The 19,793-nt window shown below is 37.4% G+C and overlaps 1 non-coding gene across 1 annotated transcript; it reads right to left on the bottom strand.

Moving 5' to 3' along the window:
- Window positions 1-587: 587 nt before the first annotated feature.
- LOC112760414 (small nucleolar RNA R71) lies at window positions 588-694 on the bottom strand. The gene has a single exon (XR_003180856.1). It is a non-coding gene; the product is annotated as a small nucleolar RNA R71 (small nucleolar RNA).
- Window positions 695-19,793: the final 19,099 nt, after the last annotated feature.

Here is a 19,793-nt window from a genome sequence, read left to right as displayed (position 1 = left end):
CTTCGCATTGGTGCGTTGATTTGTTTCTTTTGTGCATGTAGGGAAGCAATAATCCTAAAGAGTCTTTCCAATATAACTCCGAAATTGAAGGGAGTGATAATTCTAAAGACTCCTTTCAATACGATCTAGAAATTGACCAGACTCTATTCCGATTAAGAAAGAAAAAAAAAAGTCATGAAAGAATAAGAGAATAAAAGGTTGGTGGAGGGACAAAATAACACAATGAGAACTCTTACAGATTTTACCAATCTCACCACTAATAGTTGTGGTAGTAGCATAGTGAGACTTGCTGTAGAGGCTAATAACTTAGAGACGAAGCCTTCTCTCATTCAACTGGCACAGCAGGACCAATTCAGTGGCAACCTGCAAGAGGACCCAAATGTGCATATATCTAGTTTTTGTAAATATGTGACACGGTTAAGGGTAATGGAGTGTCTTCTGAGGCAAAAATATTGAGGTTGTTTCCCTTTTTTCTAAGGGATAGAACCAAGCAGTGGCTATAATCTCAACCCTTGGGGAGTATAACTACTTGGGATGACATGGTGAATATGTTTCTGACCAAGTACCTTTCCCCACAAAAGCTAGCAAGATTGAGGAATGACATTCACACGTTCACTCAAAAGGAGGGAGAATCACTCTATAAAGCATGGGACAGATACAAAGAGATGTTAAGGAAGTGCCCCCATCATGCCTTCTGTAAAACTCGGTCAAATCATAATCAATAAATTAGTTATGAGCAAAGAAGGTTAAGAAATTAGAATTTGTATTTTGGGGAGATAAAAATAATCAGGATACAAATTAAAACACTTATCTTAGAAAAATAAAATTAGGCCACACCCAGCCCAAGCCCACATATATTAACCCACACATAGCTTCATTTCAGCATCATTCTTCCCCGCATTTGTGTGTGAGCCATGGATTGATAGAGAGAAGAGAGAAGGGACAGAAAACCCTAACTTTCATCAACTTCAAATCACCATAACTTTTTCTCTAGAACTTCAATTGACGAGTTGTTTATGGCCACGCATTCTTCTTGGATCCTTCTTCAATTCTATCTAAGTATTGTAAGTAAGAAACCTCGAATTTGTTTCCTAGATCTCTGTTCCCTTTCAATTCATGTTTTTATGTTGAGTTGTTGAGGGAGTTCAATTTTTCAATATTTAGGAAAGGTTAAACCTTGAGTTTTGATGGAGTTTTAGCCCAAGGTTACGTGTGATATGGTAAGAAAGCTTAAAAGAATGGGAAACAAAACCCACTGTCCTAGCCGAGAGTAACAACCTGAGTGCTATAACGTATGATGAGCTAAGAGGAAAACTTCTTACTTATGAAACCACAAACGCAACTCAAGACTCAAAGAAAAAGGAAATAGCCCTAAATTCAAAAGTAGAACCAAATGAGAGTGAGTCTAATGATAGTTTTTTAGATGATAAACTTGTGTTTTTTGCTAGAAGGCTAAGAGGCTAATGAGGAACAAAGGTAAGTACAAGGGATCAAGCTCAAAATAATACAAGAAGGATTTGAGCAGAGTGATATGCCATAACTGCAAGGAGGCTGGACATTTTAAGAACAACTACCCAAAGCTCAAGAAAGAGGACAAAGAGAAGAAAGAAAAGAACAGAGTGCTCATGGCCTCTTAGGAAGATTTAGAGAACGATTCGGATAAGGAAAAGGACTCTGAATATGAAGCTCAAGTTTGTTTCATGGTTGGTGAAGATCAATTGGATGAGGTAAATTACTATGACCTCTTGATGCACGAAAACTTGTCTCTCGACAATTTTCCTACGGCAAGTATACCGAATTATCGTCAAGTAAAAACTCACAATAGAGTGAGGTTGAATCCCACAGGGATTGATTGGTCAAGCAACTTTAATTAGAGAAATGTTCTAGTTGAACTAAGCAGAATTGGATTTGAGATTTGCAGAAAATTAAATGGCGGGAAAGTAAATAGTAGAAACGTAAATGTTGGAAATAAAGAGCTGAATGTAAATAGCGGAAAGTAAATTGCAGAATCTTAAATGGGGAAGGGGAGTTTAGCATGAAAGTAAATAGCAGAAAGTAAAGAGAATGGGTAAGATCAGAAATGGGGAATTCATTGGGCTTAGGAGATGTTGCATTCTCCGGATCAAGTTCATTTTCATCTCTTCCTCAATCAATGCATTCATTGATCTCCTTGGCAATCTTAAGTGATCGAATTCCAATTTCTTGGTAATTCAATCTCTCAAATCTTGATCAATAGCCAATTTCTTGGTCAATTACTCATGAGAAGAGATGAAGTATGGTCACTGATTATACCACATGTATTTTTAAATCAAAGTGTTGGTAGGATTTTATGTCACTATATCCATCCAAACCCCAATTTAGTCCAACATGAGAAAGCATTTCTAGCATGATCTCTTCATTCCTCTTCCAAAGTTCCGAAGAGATCCAAGTATGAATAGCTTCTTTTCCAAGATAACTACCCAATTGAATGAAGATTGAAAGCTTTCTAGTAAAATCAAGAGAAAAGATAGAAGAAGAATAATGAAAACTAATATTGATCCATCAAATTACAACAGAGCTCCCTAACCCAATGAAAGGGGTTTAGTTGTTCATAGCTCTGGGAATGAAAAGCATAGATGGAAAGTACATTCTGAGAATTAAACTAAAAGCTGCAGAGAAAGTAAAATACAGAGAGTAGTTCTCAAATTTCCAACCCCCTTTCTAATTCAAAACTACCCCTATATATACTACTCTTCTGATCTTATAGCTGGTTCTTCAAATCTTGGATATGGGCCTTTGGATCTTGAGTTTAAAGCAGTTATCCTCTTCAGTGAGCTTAGCTTTACTTGCAGAGAGAAAGTATGAAGTGGGCAGGGACTTTTAGTTTAGGACGTAAGTGGCGTTAACGTTAAGTGAAAATGTGGGTTCGAGAACGTTAGTGGCAGTCGCCTTTTTCACTAACGTTCCTAACCCAAGGATGATCCACATTAACTTCAACGTTAGTGGCACCAACGTGACCACTAACATTGCCTCTTGGTCCTTCGCACACGTTATTGGGACTTACCTTTTCCAATAACGTTGAGAATCCTCCCTTCCCCCTACGTTAGAGTTCACGTTAGTGTGGCTAACGTGACCTTTAACGTAGGCTTGCCAAATCTTCGAAAACGTTAGTGACACTTACCTTTGTCACTAACGTTTCAAAACGCCCCTACTTCCCACGTTTGAGTTCACGTTAACTAGGTTAACGTGGCTTTTAATGTGGTAGTGATAGCCATCTCCAACGTTAGTGACAAAGGTGAGTGTCACTAATGTTGGCTCATCATTCTTCAATCCACGTTAGCTTTCACGTTAACTAAGTTAACGTGGGAGTTAACGTTGCTCATAGTGGCTCATTCCAACGTTAGTGACAAAGGTGAGTGTCACTAACGTTGGCGATTCTTGCTCCCTCCACGTTAGCTTCCACGTTAACTAAGTTAACATGGCAACTAACGTGGCTCAAAGTGGCTTAGTCCAACGTTAGTGACAAAGGTGAGTGTCACTAACGTTGGCCATTCTTTTGCTTCCCCATGTTAGAGTCCACGTTAACTGAGTTAACGTGCCTCTTAACGTGGCCAATATGAGCTTGGTCCAACATTACTGACAAAGGTGAGTGTCACTAACGTTGGCTTCATTTCCTTCTTCCACGTTAGAATTCACGTTAACTTAGTTAACGTGACTCTTAACGTGGGCTATGATGGCTTCGAGGACGTTATTGGTGATTATTTTTCTCATTAACGTTGCAAGCTAGCTCCCATCCCACGTTAGTGGTTACGTTAGTTAGACTAACGTGGCTGCTAACGTGGTTCTTTCTTGCTTCCTTTGTCCTGAAATCAAGCAATAGAGTGCATCAAAGTTCTAATCCAAATCATGAGACATGCATCATCCAATTTGTCATTTAATTCTTGCATAATTCTCATGAAATCATGTAAAGTGCACAATGTTTGCTTGAATCAAGATGTAAGTGAAATTCCACCCAAAACTTGCTTATTTCCTAAGAAAATGCATGAAACTACCCTAAAACAGTAAAGAAAAGGTCAGTGAAACTGGCCAAAATGCCCTGGCTGCACCTCTATATGGATGATTTACACGTCATTATCGATGATCTTACCCATCATTCTGAAATGTTGCTAAAAAAATATAACAAATGCAAATCTAAAAATGAAGTGTTGAAGGCTGAAAATGATTTCTTGAAAGAAAAGGTGAAAGAGACCGAATGTGCTATGGACCTTATTGAAGAAAATAGATTTTTGAAATCTGAAATTGAAAAACTTAAAGGAAAGTACATTGTGGATCCTTCACAAGAACTTATTGTTAAAAATGAAAAGTTAAATGAAATTATTAAAAGGTTGAATAATGATTCAGCAAAATTTGCTCACAGCTCTAGTAACTTGGACAAAAGGGGGTGCAGTTTTTGGAAAACCTTCTACAAAATTTATGGCTTTTTCTTCAAAAACAAAACCCACTTTCAACAAACCTAGTCTTAGATATGTTCTCACCTATGAAGATGAATTTGAAAAGCCTTATTTTGATAAAACTGCATCATCTTCAAGAACCAAACCTATTCCAAACAAGTCGGGTCTAGGCTATGTCTTAAACAATGAGGTTGCTTTCAAAAACCAGATTTTCACAAAAGAGCCTCATATTCAAGAAGCCCATTTGTTCAACATAATTCTGGTTTAAAACCCTTGGAAAATTGAAGTGCTTACACTAGAAATAAAATTGTCAAAAGAAATGCTTTTTTTTTTCAAGAACCAGAAAGTTTCACCCTTTTAATTATTTCCAACATCAAAGCTTCAATCAATTTCAGCAACATGGAAATAGAAGCCATTGTTATAATTGTAAGAAACCTATTCACTCTTACTCTTAATGTTTTATTGACAAAAGAAGAGTAGTAAACCAAACTCACATTGTTGTTTGTGATTTTATTGCACTTGGCAACCAAGGTGGATTGACTTCAAAGGATCCAAATTCATTTGGATAACTAAGGTTACTTGAGAATGTATCCAGATTTGCCTAGCATCCAGGAAGAAGAAAGATATGTGGTACTTGAATAGTAGATGCTCTAGGCACATAACGGGAAGGTCAACCTTCTTCATCAAACTCAACAAGTATGATGGAAGGTTTGTGACCTTTGGAGATAATGGTAAAGGTAAAATCATAGCTGTTGGAAAAGTAGGTAACAATCATTCTATTTTCATTGATGATATTTTTTTGGTTGATGGTTTGAGGCATAATCTTTTGAGCATTAGTCAGTTGTGTGATTTGGGTTACTTGATAATATTCAAAAGATTAGAATGTCGTGTGGTGAGTGAAAAATCTAATAAAGTGCTATGTATTGCAAATCGTTGTGATAATGTGTATGGTCTCACTCTTGATGAACTAAATAATCAAAATGTAGCTTGTTTTCATTCCAAAGAATCTAAAAAGTGGCTATGGCACAAAAGATTGGGCCATGCAAGCATGTTTCAAATAAACAAGCTTGTTAAAATAGGTTTGGTAAGGGGTCTTCTTTTGATAAAATTTGACAAAGATATCAAATGTGATGTATGTTAAATGGGAAAACAAACTAAGAGTTCATTTAAATCAAAGGAAGACATCTTTACTAAAAGACCACTTGAATTGCTACATATTGATTTATTTGGTCCAACAAGAACTCAAAGCTTGGGTGGCTAACATTATGGTTTAGTAATAGTGGATGATCACACCAGATTTGGTTGGGTTTTATTTCTTGCACATAAAAATGATGCCATTTCAGCATTTGAGTCATTTAGCAAAAGAATTCAAAATGAAAAAGATTTAAAGATTGCTTCTAGTAGAAGTGATCATGGTAAAGAGTTTGAAAATCAATCATTTGAATCCTTTTGTGAGGAATTTGGAATTGCACAAAATTCCTCTTGCCCTAAAACACCACCACAAAATAGTGACGTTGAAAGAAGAAAAAGAAGCATTCCAGAAATGACAAGGGCTATGCTTTATGAAAGTAATGTTCCAAAATTCCTATGGGCTGAAGCTATTAACACGGCTTGCAACATTTTAAATAGAACAATCATAATAAGGATACTTTTGAAGAAAACCCTTTATGAATGTTGGAAAGGACACCCACCAAAATTGGATTACCTTTATATCTTTGGATGCAAATATTTTGTTCTAAACAACAAAGGAAACCTAGGAAAATTTGATCCAAAACTATATGAATGTTTGTTTGTAGGATATTCCACCACTAGCAAAACATATAGAGTTTATCATCAAGATGCTAGAATCATTGAAGAGTCCATACATGTTACTTTTTGTGACACTAACTTGGTCCAAGGCATCTTGGAAGATTGTGATGTAGAAACTCAAGATAAAAGCAATAAAGGAAAAGCCCAAAATCAAGAAAAAGAAAATCATGGGCTGCCTGAATCTGAAATTGCTGCTCAGGAGTGAAGAGAGAACTTTTGCGTGGTCTAGAATTCAGAATAAATTCCCGTTGCAAGTATAGCTTCTAAACCAACAAAAGTCCTTTCTTACAAACGTTTTGGTTGTCACAAGTAACAAACCCCTTTAAAATTGATAACCGAAGTATTTAAACCTCGGATCGTCTTCTCAAGGAATTGCAGGGAGGTGTTCTTATTATTGGTTATGAAAAAGTGTGTTTTGGGATTTTTGATTAAGATAAAAAGCAAGAATAGCAATGGCAGAGGAAATAAAATAATAACAATAAAAAGCTTTGATTAGGAGAGATTAATAGGAAGTTCTATCCTTGTTGGATTTTTCTCAAGATCAATTGATAATTGAAGTTTTCTTCTACTTAGTTATCCTTTACCAAGTAAAGTAAAAGAAATTCAAGTAAGTTGGAAGTCTACTTCTATTCACAAGTTCTAATCCTCTCCCTTGGGAAGGATTAGCGTTAGTGACTAGAGAGCCAGCCAACAATAAACCCAATTACAATTTAGCTCTTGAGTAATTCAACTCAAGGGTCTCCAAATATCAATCAACTCAAAAATCAAGTTAGGATCTAACTTAGAACATCAATTAATAACAAACAATAGAAGAAGTGATAAATCTGAAATACCACAATTGCATTAATAAAAGAAAATTAATCTAAACATAAAAAGTTCATAAACTAAATTGATAAAATAAATAAAAAGAACATTAAACCTGGAAATTGAGAAGAAATAATCCTAAATCCTTTAAGAGGATCCTAATCTTAAATCCTAAGAGAGAGGAGAGAGCGTCTCTCTCTAAAAACTGCATCTAAAACCTAAAACTGTGTGTTGTGAGCTGATGATTATGAATGGATGCATTCCCCCACTTTATAGCCTCTAATTTGTATTTTCTGGGCTGAAAACTTGGTCAAAAATAGCCTAGAAATCACCCCCATCATATTCTGGTACGTATAGGTCGTGGGAAAGTGACGCGAAAGCGTCGTCCACGCGTTTGCGTGGATTGCGTTTTTGCCAGGTCACGCATCCGCGTAATCCATGCATTCGCATCATTTGGCGTTGGGGCAGCTATGGAAAATTATATATTGTTGCGAAGCCCTGGACATTAGCTTTCCAACGAAACTGGAACCATCTCATTTGGATCTCTGTAGCTCAAGTTATGACCGTTTGATTGTGAAGAGGTCAAGTTGGACAGCTTTGCAGTTCCTTCAACTTCTTGTATTCCTTCCACTTTTGCATGCTTCCTTTCCATTCTCCAAGCCATTCCTGCCCTGTAATCTCTGAAAACACTTAAAACACATATCAAGGTATCTAATGGTAATAAGAGAGGATTAATATTAGCAAATATAAGGCCAAGAAAGCATGTTTTCAATCAGAGCACAAAATCAGGAAGGAAAAAGTAAAACAATGCAAATAGTATGAATAAGTGGGTAAAGAGTTGATAAAATCCACTCAATTGAGCACAAGATAAACCATAAAATAGTGGTTTATCAACCTCCCAACACTTAAACATTAGCATGTCCTCATGCTAAGCTCAAGAGAAACTATAAAGGGGTGAAGATGAATGGTAGAATGTATGAAATGCAACCTATCTATATGAATCCAACTACATGAAGAATGCTTTTTCCTACTTGGTCTAAAAGTAAATAAATTCTCCAAGAATAAATATGAACTGGATTTCACTAATTCAAATCATAAAAATGAAGTACAAATAGGCTTGTAGAAGAAAATAGCTCATGAAAGCCGGGAACAAAGAATCGAGCATCGAACCCTCACTGGGAGTGTATGCACTCTAATCACTCAAGCGTTTTAGGTTCGATTCTCTCAATTTTCTACTAACCTTGCTTTCTAAGGCTTGCTCTTCATCTAACAATCAACATAAATTTAATGCACAGATACACATATCAAGAGGTCTTTTAAGGGTTGTAATGGGGTTAGGGTCAAGGTAGGATTGTATTTGGCCAAGTGGACTAAAATCTGAATCCTTAATTAACTTAAATTTTCCACCTAACTTTAGACAATCCATGTAATCATAATACCACATCTAACTATCCATTAACCATGTTTTCCACATATTCATGCATTCTAATTTCAAACACAGTACATATGCATTGCTTTCACCATTTACTTTGGGGAATTTTGTCCCCTTTTTATTATTTGCTATTTTTCTTTTCTTTTTTTTTATATATATTTTTTTATTTTCTTTTATTTTTCTCAATGCATATGATTAAATTATTGGATGCATGAATCATGTCCTAAACATTTTTTTTTCACATTTCAGAAAATTCTAACATACTCAATTCTCAAACCAAATGTTTCCAAATTCAACTTTCCCCATACTTAATTCATGAGCACTCTCACTAGTCTAAGCTAACCAAGGATTCAAATTAAGGACATTATTGTTTTTCGCTTAGAGTTAATGATGTGCTAAAGTAAAGAACAAAGGGGTATAATAGGCTCAACATTGGTTTGCAAAGAATAATGAAAGGGTAAGGCCATATGGGTATGTAAGCTCAGTGAAACAAAGGCCTCAATCATGTAAGTATATGTATACATCAAATAATGGAAATATAGCATTAAGCAAGACAAAAATCACAATTTTAGAGAGAACAACACACACCAAAATAAAATATTGGTTGATAAAATGCAGCCAATCAAATAGGCTCAAAATCTCACTGGTTTTGTGTGTTCGAGCTCTAAAAACATGTTCCAAAATAAAATTTCTTCAAACAAGTTTTTCAAAAAGTTTAATTCAAATTAGTGAAATGCTATAAAAAGTTTCTTGAAAAAGAAAATATTACTTCAACCAAGTGGTAAAATATGCATAAAATCAAACAAATATGCAATCAAACATGTAAATGCAACAACTAACAAGGAAAATAAACCATTGGTGTTGAGATAGAAGAGTAACTAACCCATGGAGATCGATATCGACCTCCCCACACTTAAAGATTGCACCGTCCTCGGTGCATGCTAAGATGTGCAAGTGGATGGGTGGCTCCAACTGACGCTTTTCTCTAGAGATTGTGCAGATGAACTTGTTTGTCTCCTCATTTAGAGCTTTCCCTTTCCCTTCTTTGGTGGCCATCCTGAAAGAAGAGGAAAAGAAGAAAAAGTAACCCAGAAATAAAGATAAGAAAATAAATATAGTATGGGTGGGTTAATGCTAAATAATGGGGTCTCAATTATATGGTAGCTACAACATGCAAGTGAGAAAATAATAGAAGCACATGGCATATCAGTGGTGCAGAATTTGCAACAAAGGAGAGGGGAATGTGGGTAATACAAGATAGTATAAGTTCATATCAATGCAAGAGAAGTACGAGTATCATAAAAGATTAACATTGATTTAAATAATGTTACCCAATTAGAATAAAACAAGTCATAAGTACCAAGAAAATACCCGAAAAGATGTAACAGTTGAATAAGAACATTTGAACACCAATGGAAAATAATAAATTTAGAAAAGAAAATAAAAATATGCACAAAATTAAAATGCAATGAATGAAACTATGCAAATAAATAAAATAAAATGAAAGTGAAAAAGGATGAGAAGTTAAAAAAGATGAAGAAAAAGAAAGTAAGAAAGGAGAGAGAAAGAAGAAAAGATAGAAGAAATTAGGATTAGAAAAGAAAAGATAAGATTTTTGGCGCTGATTTGGATAAGTTGTGCGGTGCAGGCGACGCGGACGCGTGGGTTACGTGTCTGCGTAGATAGCGCTTCTAGGAAGTGACGCGGACGCGTGGGTCACGTGTTCGCGTGGAGTGATTTGTGCCATTAGCGCGAGGGCAGCCTCACAGTCGCGCAACTCTCTGTTTTAAATGCATTTTGCCAAAAATATGGATGACACGGTAGCGTGGTTGACACGATTGCGTGGGTGGCCATATTTTCAAAATGACGTGGACGCGTGGGGCACGCTTTCCCGTAGTAAGGCTTGTGCTTCTAGCACCGTTCCAGCCCCACTCCATCATAACTTTCTGCCATACACCTTTTTACGTCGATTTCGCAGGGCCACGCGTTCGCGTGGGTGACGCGGACGCGTGGGAGGCATTTTTCCTACATGACGCGGACGCGTCAGCGACGAGGTCGCATGGATCAATTTGTGCTAAAGGCACGCCTCCATCCACGCTCTCGCGTGACTCTCTGTTTACTTTTCTTTTCTTCTTAATGCACTTGTGACGCGGACGCGTCAGCGACGCTTACGCGTCGCGTGCATTTTTTTTAATGCAAAACACAGAATGCAGTATGCAGATGCTGATGCAGATGTTATGAATAATTCCAGGTTCAATAAAATAAAATAAAACTCAAAAACAAACAAAACTAAATAAGATTGAAAATGGAACGATCATACCATGGTGGGTTGTCTCCCACCAAGCACTTTTAGTTAAAGTCCTTAAGTTGGACATGTGCTGAGCTCCTTGTCATGGCGGCTTGTGCTTGAACTCGTCTTGAAATTTCCACCAATGCTTGGACTTCCAATAAGCTCTATTGATACTAAGTAAATTCCTCAAGTTTTGATGGGGTTCTTCACAAGCTTTGAGCTCCCAAAGTTGATCCTCATATATTCCTGGATCCCCAATCTTGTTTCTACACCCGTCTTTAAGTTGATTATCATGATTCCATCCGGGTGGTTCAGCCTTAGAATTCTCACTGAAGCGTCCAAACAACTTCCCAGACCCATTCAATTGAGCTCTACACCAACCTTTGTGTTTAAACTTAAAGCTTCCAACCATAATGAACCTTGCAGGACAATTCTTACCACTGACCATCTTCCTCTTACTCTTAATGCCACAAAGAGCTCTAAGTTGACCATCCGTCTCTAGTAGCCCATATTCAAGTGGGAAAGTAAAGGTCAAGGATGAGAATTTTACCCATTTGAACGTTGTGTTGGACGGTAATGGCCTTGGGAGAGGTGTTTCTAATGAACTTGCAAGCTCCACTCACTTGTGTTCTTCTCTGACAACTTCCAGCTCCTTGTAAGCTTCTTCAATTTCAACCTCTTCCTCTTGGTAGCTTTCTTCCAATTCAATCTCCTCTTCACTACTTTCCAAGGGCATGGGAGGTTGTGCTTTTTCTTCTTGAATCTCTATCTCTTGATCGACCTCTTCCAAGTCTTTAACCATGACATGCCTTGGAGGTTGTACACCCTTCTCAACATCAAATGCAACCGTCTTGGAAGGAGGCTCTATATTTTGACTTTCCCATGGAGGTTCAGCATCTCCCAGGTCTTCAACCACTTCTTCCTCTTCAACTATTATGGCTTCCTCCACTTGTTCCAATACAAAGCCATGTTTCTCATTGTCCACCGAAGTTTCTAGTGTCTCTTTCATGCTTTGCTCTTCTTTTGATTCTCCACATGTAGCCATGGGAGTTCTTTGAGTGCTCAGATGTCGGGAAGCTATTATATTTACTAACTAGCCTAAGGCGGCCGCGAAATTTAGCACACTGTTATTTATCCTTTCTTGCCCTTGAAGAAGAACACGAAGTTTGTCATCCATTGGAGGTTGGGGTGGATATGAGGGTTCATTTGTTGGGAGAAAGGGTTCATGGTAGGAAGGTGGTTCATCTTGATAATGGCATGGAGAGGGTGAATATTGAAGGGGTGGTCCATGAGAGTAGTTGTGTTGGAATGGGGGTGGTTCTGTGTATGGTTCATTTGGCTCATAAGGTGGTTGGTATGGTGGATATAGGTTAGAATCATGTGATGGTGTTTGGTAGTAGGGGGCTTGTGAGTATGGTGGTCCAAAGGTATGTTGAGGAGGCGGTTCATAATCATGTGGTGGGCCTTGGTAATTACAAGGGGGTTCACCATATTCATCATCTTGGTATGCTCTCGGGAATGGCTCTTGACCATACTAGTTTGGTGGTTGTTGGTTGTCACGAAACGGTCCACCATAAATGTTGTCTTGGCATGCATTGTAGGATGGTCATTGTCTATGGTATCCTGGAAGGTGATGTTGCCTAAAGGATTGATCAGATCCTCGTGGCTCCTTCCATCTCTTATTGTTTTGACCTTGATGCATGTTCCTGTTATAATTTCCATTCCTTGCAACAGCATTAGAACCAAACTCAAAGCGATGGGGGTGAGAACTCATAGTAACAAATAAAAATTAAAAATGAAAATAAAAACAAATTTTAAATTAAAAGGTTATTGAAATTTAAATTTTGAATTTGAAAATTAAATTTTAAAATTTAAAATTTGAAATTTTGAATTTTAAATTTTTGAAATTTGAATTTTGAAATTTGAATTTTGAATAATAAATTTTGAAATTTGATTTTTGAAATAAGATAAGATTTTGAAAAAGATATGATTTTTGAAAAAGATTTGAATTTTGAAATTTGAATTAAAAATTTTTTTAATTTGAGTTTTGAAAATTGAAAATTGAAATTTGAAATTTAAATTTTGGATTTTTGAATTTAATGAGGAAAGAGGAAAACAATAAAATGACACCAAACTTAGAATTTTTAGATCAAAATGAAGAAAACAACTAAGAACAACTTGAAGGTCAAGATGAACACGAAGAACAACTTGAAGATCAAGATGAATACCAAGAAAAAATTTTTCTTTTTTTTTTTGAAAAAGTTTTAATAACTAAATAAAAACCAATAACCTCTTAATTTACGAAAAAGAAAAAATAAAAACAAAAATAAAAACAAATATACAAGCAAAAAGCAAATATTTACAATAACCAATAATAAGGCACACGTTTGCAATTCCCCGACAACGGCGCTATTTTGAAGAGAGAACTTTTGTGTGGTCTAGAATTCAGAATAAATTTCCGTTGCAAGTATAGCTTCTAAACCAACAAAAGTCCTTTCTTACAAACGTTTTGGTTGTCACAAGTAACAAACCCCTTTAAAATTGATAACCAAAGTATTTAAACCTCGGGTCGTCTTCTCATGGAATTACAGGGAGGTGATCTTATTATTGGTTATGAAAAAGTGTGTTTTGGGGTTTTTGATTAAGATAAAAAGCAAGAATAGCAATGGCAGAGGAAATAAAATAATAACAATAAAAGGCCTTGATTAGGAGAGATTAATCGGAAGTTCTATCCTTGTTGGATTTTTCTCAAGATCAATTGATAATTGAAGGTTACTTCTACTTAGTTATCCTTTACCAAGTAAAGTAAAAGAAAGTCAAGTAAGTTGGAAGTCTACTTCTATTCACAAGTTCTAATCCTCTCCCTTGGGAAGGATTAGCGTTAGTGACTCGAGAGCCAGCCAACAATAAACCCAATTACAATTTAACTCTTGAGTAATTCAACTCAAGGGTCTCCAAATATCAATCAACTCCAAAATCAAGTTAGGATCTAACTTAGAACATCAATTAATAACAAACAATAGAAGAAGTGACAAATCTGAAATTCCTCAATTGCATTAATAAAAGAAAATCAATCTAAACATAAAGAGTTCATAAACTAAATTGATAAAATAAATAAAAAGAACATTAAACCTGGAAATTGAGAAGAAATAATCCTAAATCATTTAAGAGGAATCCTAATCTTAAATCCTAAGAGAGAGGAGAGAGCCTCTCTCTCTAAAAACTACATCTAAAACCTAAAACTGTGTGTTGTGAGCTAATGATTATGAATGGATGCATTTCCCCACTTTATAGCCTCTAAATTGTGTTTTCCGGGCCGAAAACTGGGTCAAAAACAGCCCAGAAATCGCCCCAACATATTCTAGTATGTATAGGTCGCGGGAAAGTGACGCGGAAGCGTTGTCCACGCGTTTGCGTGGATTGCGTTTCTGCCAGGTCACGCGTCCGCGTGATCCACGCGTTCGCGTCACCTGGTGTCGGGGCAGTGATGACAAGTAATCTTACCCTAGTTTCACTAGCCTTTTTCTTTGTTTTTATTTGGTTTTATGCACTTTCTTGCATCCTAGGTAAGTAATTTGGAATGGGAATGCATGGTTTCTTTGAATTAAATAACCACCATTTAATTGATGCTAAATCTTGAGGTTTATGCTAAATTTAATTGATTTTTAATGATTTATAAACCTTGTGAATTTGGTGATACTTTGATTGGTTGCTTTGATTAATTATAGGTGAAGAAAAGAAGAAAAGAAGAAAGCGTGGCTTAAGAACGTAGCCCAAGGAAGAAAATAGTGTGGCAAAGAAAAGTGAAAAGCGTGGCACATGGAAGGAGGGAAGCTGCAATGCTCTCCCCAAGTGCTCAGTGCTCTCCAAAGGAGCACAACAATGAATCAAGGAGGCAATGCTTCAATGCTCTGCTCCCCTTGTGAGCTGAGCACAATTTGAGAATCAAGAAACAAGGAAAGGAGAAACAATGCTCAGCTCTCCAAGGGAGCATTATCGTGCTCTCACATGAAATAAATCAAAGAAAATAAGTTGCCAATGCTTGCTCCAAGGTTTGAACCCATGACCCAAGGGAAGGAGGGGAGCGCTACTCACAAGGAAAACAAGCCAAAAATTTGCCAAATGCCACCCCCAAGGTTCGAACTCAACACCTTAAGGAAGCAAGGAGCAAGGCGCCACTTCCTTCACCAAGAAAAATAGTCAGCGCATGCATTCAGCAAGTTTCGAACCAAGGACCTCTCCTTGGAAGCTCCAATGCTCAGCTCACAAGGTGAGCAGAGCACTACTCCTTGGCACACACAAGCAACATTGACACGGGCCAAGGGAGCATAAGGCGCGCAATTGACACGGTCCAGGGAAGCAAGGAGCGCAGAAGACAACCCCCACACCAAGCCAATGGTCAGCTCCCCTTGTGAGCAGAGCATTCCCCTGATGCTTCTCCCAGCCTTGGATGCAACAAGGATCCCCACACAAAGCTCCAATGCTCTGCTCCCCACTTGAGCTGAGCATCCTCCTGGGAGCAATTTTCACATGGGCTGAAAATTCAATCAAAAATCCAATTAAATTCAAATCTTCACCAAATTAAAAAGCCCACCCAAATTCTAAAATCCAAGAATAGAAAGTGTATAAATAGGAGTTAGTTTGATTTAATTAAGACTTTTGGACCTCTAGACTTTACTTTGAATTTTTCTTTGAACTTTCATTTGGAGCTTTTATTTTTGAATTTAGATCTTAGAGGATTGGGAAGGGGAATTGATCTCTGATGACAAGTCATCTTAGCCTAGTTTCACTAGTCTTTTTCCTTTGTTTTTATTTGGTTTTATGCACTTTCTTAAGCCACAAGTAAGCTAATTGGATTGAATTTCATTTTTCCTTTGATTCAATCAACCATGGATGAATTGATGCATTTTCATGAGTTTTTGTGCCATAATTGCTTGTGTGACAAGAAGAAGGATAACTCTCATGATTATGGCATAGCTTTGATACAATTGTTGATTGATGATAGGTGGAATAAAGCTTGGAAGAAGGTTGCAAGAATGGCTTGAAAAGAGGGATTCACGTTTGAGCTAACGTTTGCCTCAAACGTTAACTCAAACGTGAGAAGCAGATGAAGAACACCCTGGAGAAGAGCCAACGTTTGCACCAACATTTGCCTCAAACGTTGAGGCAAACGTTGGCTGAAGAAGGAGCAAGGGAAGGCAACGTTTGCGCCAATGTTTGCCTCAAACGTGAGGTCAAACGTTGGCGCCAAAAAGAAGAGAAATAGCACTCCTGGGCACAGCAACGTTTGAGCCAACGTTTGCCTCAAACGTGAGGTCAAACGTTGGTGCCAAACAGCATGAAGGGGCATACTTCCAACAAGAATAACTTGAGTTGTAGATGTCCAATTGAGGTGATTCCAAGTGGGTTAGAAAGCTGATATTCAGAGCTTTCCAACCATATATAATAGTCTATATTGGGCATAAAATTGGCAACGCGACAAGAGGACAAAGTAGCCCCCAAGAAGCATACAAAAAAGGGAGCCTAGGAAGAACCACGTTTGAGCTCACGTTTGACCTCAAACGTTGGCTCAAACGTGGAAGACAGCAACTTGGCCGAGCTGCATAATGTCACAGAAGGGACGTTTGAGTCAACATTTGCCTCAAACGTTGACTCAAACGTGAATGGTTCATGGCCCGGTTCACTAATGGATTTCTTCCCAACACCAAGAGCAATCAACGGAGGCTACTATCAATCCAATTCCATCAAGACTAAAGGCCCAATTCAAGGCTTAATGATCATTTGAAGAAAGTGTATAAATAGCCAAGGATTTGAAGTTTTAAGGGAGCTTCCTTTTTAGAATTTTTTTACCTGCTATAAGAGCTTTTCCTTTTTAGTTTTACTGAGTGATTTTGGAGAGAGTTTTTGGGGTTTTGAGCTATTTGGAGATTTAGAGTCTTGGGTGTTGAAGAATTGAGGAAATTCTGTCTCAATCTCACCTTGAGATCTCTTTTTGTTTCTTTCACTGCACCATTGGAGAATTGAGATTTGAATCCAAGTTTTCTTCTGTTTTGATTTTTAATCTTTTGCAATTGAATTTTAAATTTGGATCTAAGAAGGCAGTGAGATCTAGACTTGGTTATTTAGTCTCTTGAGTCCTGAGATCTACATCTTTCAATTTCAATTTCCTTGTTACATTGCTACACCAAGTTTATTTTCATTTGCATTTAAGATCCGGTTCAGTTAGATCCATCTTCTACGTTTCTGTTTGTTGAGATTTACTGCTCTCTTGTTTAATTTTCGCAATCCCACATCCCTGATCCAGTTACAATTCAAGCCATTTACATTTCTTGCATTCTAAGATTCTGCAATTTAAATTTCTTGCATTCTAAGTTTCTGCCATTTCATTTCTTGTTCTTTAAGATTCAGCACTTTTATTTTCTATTCTCTTTAATTTCCTGCAATTTACCCTTCTCCTTTTACTTTTCATGCAATTTAATTCCTGTCAACACAATTTCACACAATCAACTCTTGATCTGCTTGACTAAATCAACCACTAAGCTAAAATTTCTCAATCCTTCAATCCCTGTGGGATCAACCTCACTCATGTGAGTTATTATTACTTGATGCGACCCGGTACACTTGCCGGTGAGTTTTGTGTCGGATCGTTTTCCGCACATCAATCTCTCTTCTTCCTTGTTCTTGCTTGAGCACTCTTATTTTTTCTTGCTTTGGATCTTGGGTGGAGAATTGAAGAACTTCTGTTTCAATCTCACCTTGAGATCTCTTGTTCACTTTTCTGCATAATTCAATTTCCATTTCTGTTTACTGCATCTTCTTTTACTCTTCTGCAATTTACTTCTGCAACTCACTTTTCATTTCCTTTTGCAATTGCTCTTATTGGATCAAGGAAGGATTTGAGATCTAGACTTGTTTTCTAGTCTCTTCCACTCCTGAGATCTTCAACCTTCTTTTAAATTGCTGCAAATTAAGCATCTGTCACTTCTGTTTTAATTCCTCAAGCATTCCTACTTTTCTGTTGAGATCTATTTTATTTCAATTCACCTTCTACTCTTCTGTTTAATTGCAATTCATTTGCTCTTGTTTAAATTCTGCAATCCCAATTCCCAATTCCTTTTATAATTCAAGCAATTTACATTTCTTGCACTTTAAGATTCAGTCATTTACATTTCTTGCAATTTATGTTTTTGCAATTTACATTACTTGTTCTTTAAGATTCAACACATTTACTTTCTTGCTCTTTAATTTACTGCAATTCTTTCCTCTCTCTTTATAATTCATGCAATTTAATTTCTGCCAAATACAAACCACTCAACCAATACTTGATTCACTTGACTAAATCAACCACTAAGCTAAAATTGCTCAATCCTTCAATCCCTGTGGGATCGACCTCACTCATGTGAGTTATTATTACTTGATGCGACCCGGTCCACTTGCCGGTGAGTTTTGTGTTGGATCATTTTCCACACATCAAGTTTTTGGTGCCGTTGCCGGGGATTGAATTAGATTGACAATGATTAAGTGAAGTGGAAATCTAGATCAAGCACTTTTTATTTTCTGTTTCTTTGATTTTTGACTAACACACTAATTGTTTGAATTTTTGCTTAAACTAACTAAAACCCCACTTTAGCAATAGAGTGGAGGTCTTCTAGTTTTTCTGGCTCTATGTGAATCCTATGCCGTTGTTCGATTGAATATACGAGAGAAGTAGTTTTCTCCTATTGGTCTTTCAAGTCTATTAACTGTTTGACATATTGTGTCAACTAACCCTCTGACCATATTTTGGTATGAGTATATTCAATCTTCATTTAGACTGTTTGTGACTATGCAGATTATGAAGGAAACGTCAACGAATTCTAGCTATTGTGGGAGTAATGTCATCACCCCAGATAACAATGCAACACATGAATTGAAGCATCCGCTCATTACCATGAACGATGTTGCTCAATGGGTTGAAGCCTTCCCACAAGGAAACATAATCGGATGGAAAGATCTAATGAGTGAATTCCTAGCCAAGCTGAAACAACCCCAGGGAATTGATATGCTAAAGGTAGAAGTGCAATCATACACACAAGAGAAGGGAGTAGTGGAAATTGAAGGTGTCAGTGCAGTCATGGCCCAAAGCAAGCAGATACATCAACAACTTCAGCAGTAATTAGAACTGATGGACAGAAAAATCGATGAGCTGCGAACTGCTGTGGCAAATACACATAACCTACCTCAAAATCCCCACGGTTGGAATCAATCTGAAAAAGGTTTTGGAGCAATTAACTGTGGGCAACAAAATCATGAGCAATCACACTTTCCAAGTAGTACCTCAAGCATGTTCCAACACAAGTTCCAAGGTGATGTGTACAACCCACCCTGGAGGACTCATTACAACTGGAGGAGGAGTGAGCACCAAAATCAAGGACCAAGGGACTTCAACCACAACAACCCCAATTTCCCAAACCAGCAAAAACACCACCGTACCAACATCAACCACTACACACCACCACCACAACACTCACCCTTCCAACCTCAGACACCTCACAACCAACCAATCTCACAAGACTCTCAGAGGATCACCAACTTAGAGATCTTAATAGAGAGAATGATGAAGCACCAAGATGAGATGACACAGAACCAGGAAACCTCAATTAGAAGAATTGAGAGGCAAATGGCACAACTAGCTAAGCACCTTGCAGAAATGGGTGTGGAAAGGGCAAATACTTCCCCCAGAGCCACTGAAGACAACCTGAAAGACAATGAGAAAGTTGCCAGGTGTGAGAAAGGGAAAGCAATCATAGAGGCAAGTGAGAAGAGGGCTACGGGAAAAGAAGCAATCATCAAAGAAAAGCACCACAGAGAAGTTCTTCAAGAAGAAATGGAGAAAAGAAAGCCCACAGTAAGAGGAGAAAATCAAAGGAAACAGAAGCCTCAACTTCCATGATCAGAGGATGGAGGATGTCAAGCTAGTGACAATAAAGAAGCGCTTGTTGGGAGGCAACCCAACCTGAGGATGTTATCTTTTCATAGCTATTTTAAT

The sequence above is a fragment of the Arachis hypogaea genome, chromosome 16 (assembly GCF_003086295.3).
Source record: "Arachis hypogaea cultivar Tifrunner chromosome 16, arahy.Tifrunner.gnm2.J5K5, whole genome shotgun sequence".
Classification (NCBI taxonomy): Eukaryota; Viridiplantae; Streptophyta; class Magnoliopsida; order Fabales; family Fabaceae; genus Arachis; species Arachis hypogaea.
The sequence above is the reverse complement of the archived record's forward strand: the minus strand, read 5'-3'. Positions and strand labels throughout refer to the sequence as shown.